This window comes from Hemiscyllium ocellatum, chromosome 3 (genome assembly GCF_020745735.1).
Source record: "Hemiscyllium ocellatum isolate sHemOce1 chromosome 3, sHemOce1.pat.X.cur, whole genome shotgun sequence".
In the NCBI taxonomy this organism is placed as follows: Eukaryota; Metazoa; Chordata; class Chondrichthyes; order Orectolobiformes; family Hemiscylliidae; genus Hemiscyllium; species Hemiscyllium ocellatum.
In genome coordinates this window covers 26,276,078-26,282,077 of record NC_083403.1, presented here as the reverse complement: position 1 = coordinate 26,282,077, position 6,000 = coordinate 26,276,078, and positions in this window count along the sequence as shown.

The following is a 6,000-nucleotide window of genomic DNA, read 5'->3' as shown; positions in this document are numbered from 1 at the left end:
CCAACTGGAGCAGAATGTTTAGAATACAATATACCTTGGAATGATATTCCTTCATTCTCAATGTAGTTTCTGATTGATGTGTACTTTAACGTTGATTCTAGTCTGTACTGGTTGATTAATTTAATCATTTTCTTTCTCTCTCTTGGATAAAATGTACATCTTCGACTGTCAATCACTACTTGGTTTAATAAGAGAATAAAGATCATTGATTAACTTGAGTGATGCATGGAACAACTTCTTACATGGATTTGTATAGGGTCTGATTAGATTAAGAGTTTTCTGCCAACAAATGGCCTTACTCAGATTGTAATGAGACAGAATTAAAGTGACTGATGATAAGGATGCTTCAAATTCAATTTTTCTGTAGATTTCTGTGCTGTTCCCCCCCCCCTTTTTTATTGTTTGAAAATTAAATTAATTCCAACAGAAAATGAATTTTCCATCTAGATAAAGCACTGTGGGGTTGAGATACCATACTGCCGATGAATCTCCAATTGCGATTTCACGCCAACATCTCGCTGAAGTCATCACCAAGAGGAAGTTCACCAGCAGAGGGTGCTTGTGCTTCAGTGGGCCCAGGCTTTGGTCTGGCACCAAATCTAGGCCAACATTCGATGCCATCCTTGAAGGAGTTCTGCACGTTCGGAGCTGTCAACATCTGGGGAGGGATGTCGGAGGTAGGTCCTTTGGGCAGTTGGGTGGTCTGGCAGGAAAATGTAAAAATCCCATGGCCTTGTTGCAGGGAAACATCTGGCTGTGACGTCCCTGGTCAATGTTTATCAACTAATCAACACCACTTTAAATGGGAGTCAGTTCACCTCGGTCTTGGTAGACATTCCCCCGTATGGTAACAGTAACGCCACTTTGATCAGTTACAAAATGCTTTGAGATTTCCTAAGGATGGCAATGGCGCTACCTCAATGCAACTTCCTCCTTTATATAACCTGCGCTGAACTTGTGCATGATCCTTCTCTGCAGTGGCACTATTAATCTTCGGGCATATGTCAACCCCAGCTGTAGCCAAGACTTCTATGCCTTCTCTTAATGAGCAGGCTCCTCTAACAAGATATTCTCTGGTTTATAAATGTGCCTGTGTACAGATATGTTTCATAAGGACCCAGGGGGTCAAAAACAGTAGACAACTCTCATTAAAGCAGCATTAGCATTCCCTGTCTGACATTTACATTTAATTAAGTAACAGCAATGAACACACAGTTCTATTCTCTTCTTCATCTTGCTCCTCCTCTAGCAACTTCTAACGTGTGCCTCTGAGCAACTCATTTTATGTAGAACAACTTAAAGCAATGAAAAGAGTCCTGTTAATTTGTTTTGAGATGTGGCAAGGTGAAATATGCAGTGGGTGTCTGTATGTTACTAAGTGAGAGGCAGCAACCATCCTATTGCAATCCCATTTTAGGAGGTCCTGTCAGAGAGAGAAACGCACAAATGCTAAGTGTGTTTTATTACTGTACACTACAAGATAAAGACAGAAACAGACCAACAAACCCCACTACTTTCTGCCTTCTAAACTCCTCTTTCCATGTTCCCTCATCTCACCCCCATTTCCAACACATTTTATTCCCTCATGCCTCGCTTTCCTGAAATACATCAATGCCATTGAACCTGACTACTGCTTGTGAGAGCAGGTTCTATGTTCTTACCACTCTCTGTGTGAAGAAACATTGAAACAGAGAAAGCAGGAACAGGTGCAGACCATTGGCCTTACGAGCCTGTTTGCCATTCAATATGCTCATCGTTGATCCTATTTCCACTTTTGTTCCATATGCTATGATCACCTTAGCCCTGAGAACCATATCTATCTATTTTGTGAAAACAATCAATGATTTGGCCAAACTGCTTTCTGTGACAGAGAATTCAATGGGCGTACCACTCTGGGTGAAGATATTTCTCCTCATCTCAGTCCTAACTGGAATCCTCAGACTGTGACCCCTGGTTCTGAACTTCTCTGGTTTTCGGGAACAATCCTTTTGACTCGATCCAGTTAGAATTATTTAGGTCTCTATTAAATCGTCCCCCATTCTCCTAAACTGTCCACACATCAGTTCTGCCAGGAATCAGTCTGGCTTGACGTTTACCTTTGTGACGTCCTTATGCAAGTTATTAGTTATACAATATGTTTATGGAGCCTAGCTTTGTATTTGCTCACTATCGTAATGAAACTCTTCCTCAGAGTCAATAGATGTGAAATTGGAAAAGCACAACAGGTCAGACAGCATCCAAGGAGCAGGAGAGTCAATGTTTCAGACCAAAACCCTTTGTCAGGTCTTGATTGTCCTGTAAGAAGAACAGTATCAAACTCCAGAAGGACTAAGACAAGTTGGTGGAGTGGGTGGCCAGGTGGCAGATGGGTTTCAAGACAGAGTTGGAGGATTGACCTAATGGGAGAGGCTGAACAGGCCAGGGCTGTTTTCACTTGAGGATCAGAGGCTGATGGGTGACCACATAGAAGTTTATAAAATAATGAGGGGCTTGGATAGGGTAAATAGACAAAGTGGAGGAGTCTATAACTAGAGGGCACAGATTTAGGGTGAGAAGGGAAAGATATAAAAGTGACCTTAGGGGCAATGTTTTTATGCAGAGGGTGGTGCATGAATGGAATGAGCTGCCAGAGGAAGTGGTGGAGGCTGGTACAATTACAACATTTAAAAGGCATCTGGATGAGTATATGAATAGGAAGGGTTTGGAGGGATATGGGCTGGGTACTGGCAGGTGGGACTGGAATGGGTTGGGATATCTGGTCAGCATGGATGAGTTGGACCGAAGGGTCTGTTTCCATGCTGTACATCTCTATGGCTCTATGACAAAGAAGTGGGAGGTGATACACTTTGGTCAGAAATTCATTGAAAGGCAAGATAAATTAGCAGGTACACTTGTAAAGGGGGGCAGCGCTACTGGAGAAAAGGGAGCTGGGTGTAATAAGAGCACGGATCATTGGAACTGGCGGGTTACATGGACAGATCATTAACTAAAGCATCCCGTACCCTCAGCTTTATTAACAGCAGTGTAGAGAACACTAGAGCATAAATGTTGAACTTGTACAGGCCACTCGTTAGACCTCGGCAGGAGTACTGTGTACAGTTCAGAGGGTTACAATATATAAAGGATGTGAATGCATTGGAGAGGATGCAGAAGCAGTTTTCAGGAAAGGCACCAGGACTGAGCAACCAGAATGGTGAGGACAATCTGGAGAAGGTGGGACTAGTCTCCTTGGAGAGACCAAGGCTGAGACCAGGTTTAATAGAGGTTTTCAAAAACATAAGCAGCCTGGATAAAGTTCATCTGTTCTCGCTCACTAAAGGATCAAGAATGAGAGGGCATCAATTTAAAGTGATCTGCAAAAAAAAGGTAATGTGAGAAAATAAACGACCTTATTCAGCAAGTTGGTCAGGTAGGAATACACTGCCTGGGTTGATTGTGGGAGGTAGTGGCCGAGTAGTATTGTCGCTGCACTGTTAATCCAGAGACCTAGGGAATGTTCTGTAGCCCTGGGGTTGAATCCCACCCTGGCAGATGGTGGAATTTGAATTCAATTAAAAAGAAATCAGAAATTAAGAGTCTAATGATGACCATGAATCCATTGCCGATTGTTTGGGGAAAAACCCTTTGTTCCTTCAGGGAAGGAAGCTGCTGGTCTTAGCTGGTCTGGCCTACATGTGACTCCAGACCCACAGCAATGCAGCTGACTCTTGCCTGCCCTCTGAAAATTGACTCAGTTGAATCAAACGCCTAAAGTGTCTCAGAAAAGGGATGAAACAGGATGGACCACTTGATACCAGCCAAGGCACTGGCAATGACAGTGTCAAAATCAATCTGGGAAAATCTTCCATACTGTCTGAGGACTAGTGCCAAAATTGGTGCTGACTCATGGAAGAGTCAAGGAGCAGTCTGAATGTTTGATTCATAAATGCCCTCTGGGCAATTAGGGAATGGCAATAAATGTTGCCAGTGATGCCCTTATCCTGTGAATGAATAAAAAAAAATGCATTAAAGAGAATGTTCAATGATTATAAGGATAAATAGAATGTGTAAGGGTATGGAGACATAGCAGCAGAGTATCAATGGGTGATGATGACCATAAGGAGAGCTCACACAATGGTCTGAATGGCCTCCTTATATGTTGTAAGTGTTTCATGATGCTGTGATTTGAACTTCAAATTATAGAAGAGTCACTTGGCTGAGCCAGACAAATTACAGCTTAATGGTCACCCAAATAATTTCAAACTTGGCACACGGGCAAATGGAATAGCATCTGAAAAAGATCGCCTACTTGCAGAGAATGTAACTATCTGACAGAGAACTGCATGACTCGAACAGAACACAGCTCAAAAATCAAAGCAATACAGACAGCAGTCTTAAAATACAGAGACGTGAAGATATGGAAAGGTGTACCCTGTTAAAAATCAACACATCTCACTTCTGAGCAGACAGAACAGCATGCTTTGCTCTTAAAGTTTGACAGTGTTTTGAAGAACCTCGATCAGTTCAGACACCAACTACCAGTGACCAATGTAAATTTACTCAGAGAGAGAAAGATTTGGTGGATCTCAGATGAGTGTTTGCTAAACCAAAGAGAAACTAAGCACCACCAGAAATTAATTGCATTGGTGTATGACAACATCTCAAGACTGAGGGATCAGAAGATATGACTGATCGCACAAGTTTGGAGGAGCTTTTCAGTTACCTCACAACTGCAGACGAATCTTACCCTTTAAAACACAACTCAGCACAACCATCAGGAGTAAGGAGGGGCCTGGCAGAAGGCACATTCAACTCTCTTGTCTATTAGTGAGCGTGATCAAATGTCAATGTCATCAAGAATACATGCTAGAAAATACAACGATTTTCTCTGGGACCATTTGAGGAAACTCCTCCCAGGGAGCCACAGGTTCAACAGCAACATCAGCACCAGAAACTGTCCTCTGCAAGAGACAATCGGGAAATCAAAGATCCAACAGGATTTCTGGAGAAAGATAAAGTGCAACTGAGTGGTTTACTCTCAAGCAGCAGACAAGTCATGTGGCCATTTATAAGAGTAAAAACAATGACTGCAGATGCTGGAAACCAGATTCTGGATCAGTGGTGCTGGAAGAGCACAGCAGTTCAGGCAGCATCCAAAGTGCAGTGAAATCGACGTTTCGGGCAAAAGCCCTTTTAAGGTTTTGACATGGGGGTGGACAAGGTAGTAGTAAACCGATTTAGTTGAAATAATTACAGAGTGAATTTGATAAGCAGAGAACATGTAGCAGTTGGGAGGAAGGAGGGAGGGAATAGAGACAGACACTTTGCAGAAAGTAATTGGTACCAAAAAGGGGGCATTAAAATCCCAAGTTAAACTTTGCTCATCAGAGTGTAAAGCACTGATCTGAGGAGAAATTAACCAGTGGATGTCCTTCAGTTATCTCTCAGTTGTTACCAGAATGGTTTGGTGACTGAAATATGAACTTAATCTGCAGTATATTCCGACATCTTATGAGAGTCGCATGTGACTAAGTTGGAGTGTAACTAGTTCTTCTGGTACAGTGGTAGTGCCCCTATCTCTGAGCTGGGGAAGACCAAGTCCCACCTGTGCCAGAAGGGTGTTGTAACCTCTCGGAACAGGTTGACTATAAAATATCTAAAAAGAAACCTGTCTTCTGCCAAAAGTTTTGTGTGGGTATTTTGCTCAGGGGTCCTGTTTGTTAGTCTGATTGATTGTTTTGCATGCCATACAGTCAGATTGTACCATACAATGTATGTCAGAGTAGCAGAACAAAGGAAGAATCTACTCAAGGTATCCCAGAAATTACATGAAGACACCACCATAATAAGACATACCAGCTCCTTACACTGCACTGAGGTCAGTCCCATTAGCTTGCTTTTTACCAACAGTTCATACTCTATATGTACTCTAACCATACTCACTTGTGCACTTCCCTCAAATTGCTCATTCAATTTTCTTTTGAAATTGTTGGTAATCTTCACCTCTAGACCCCTTATAGG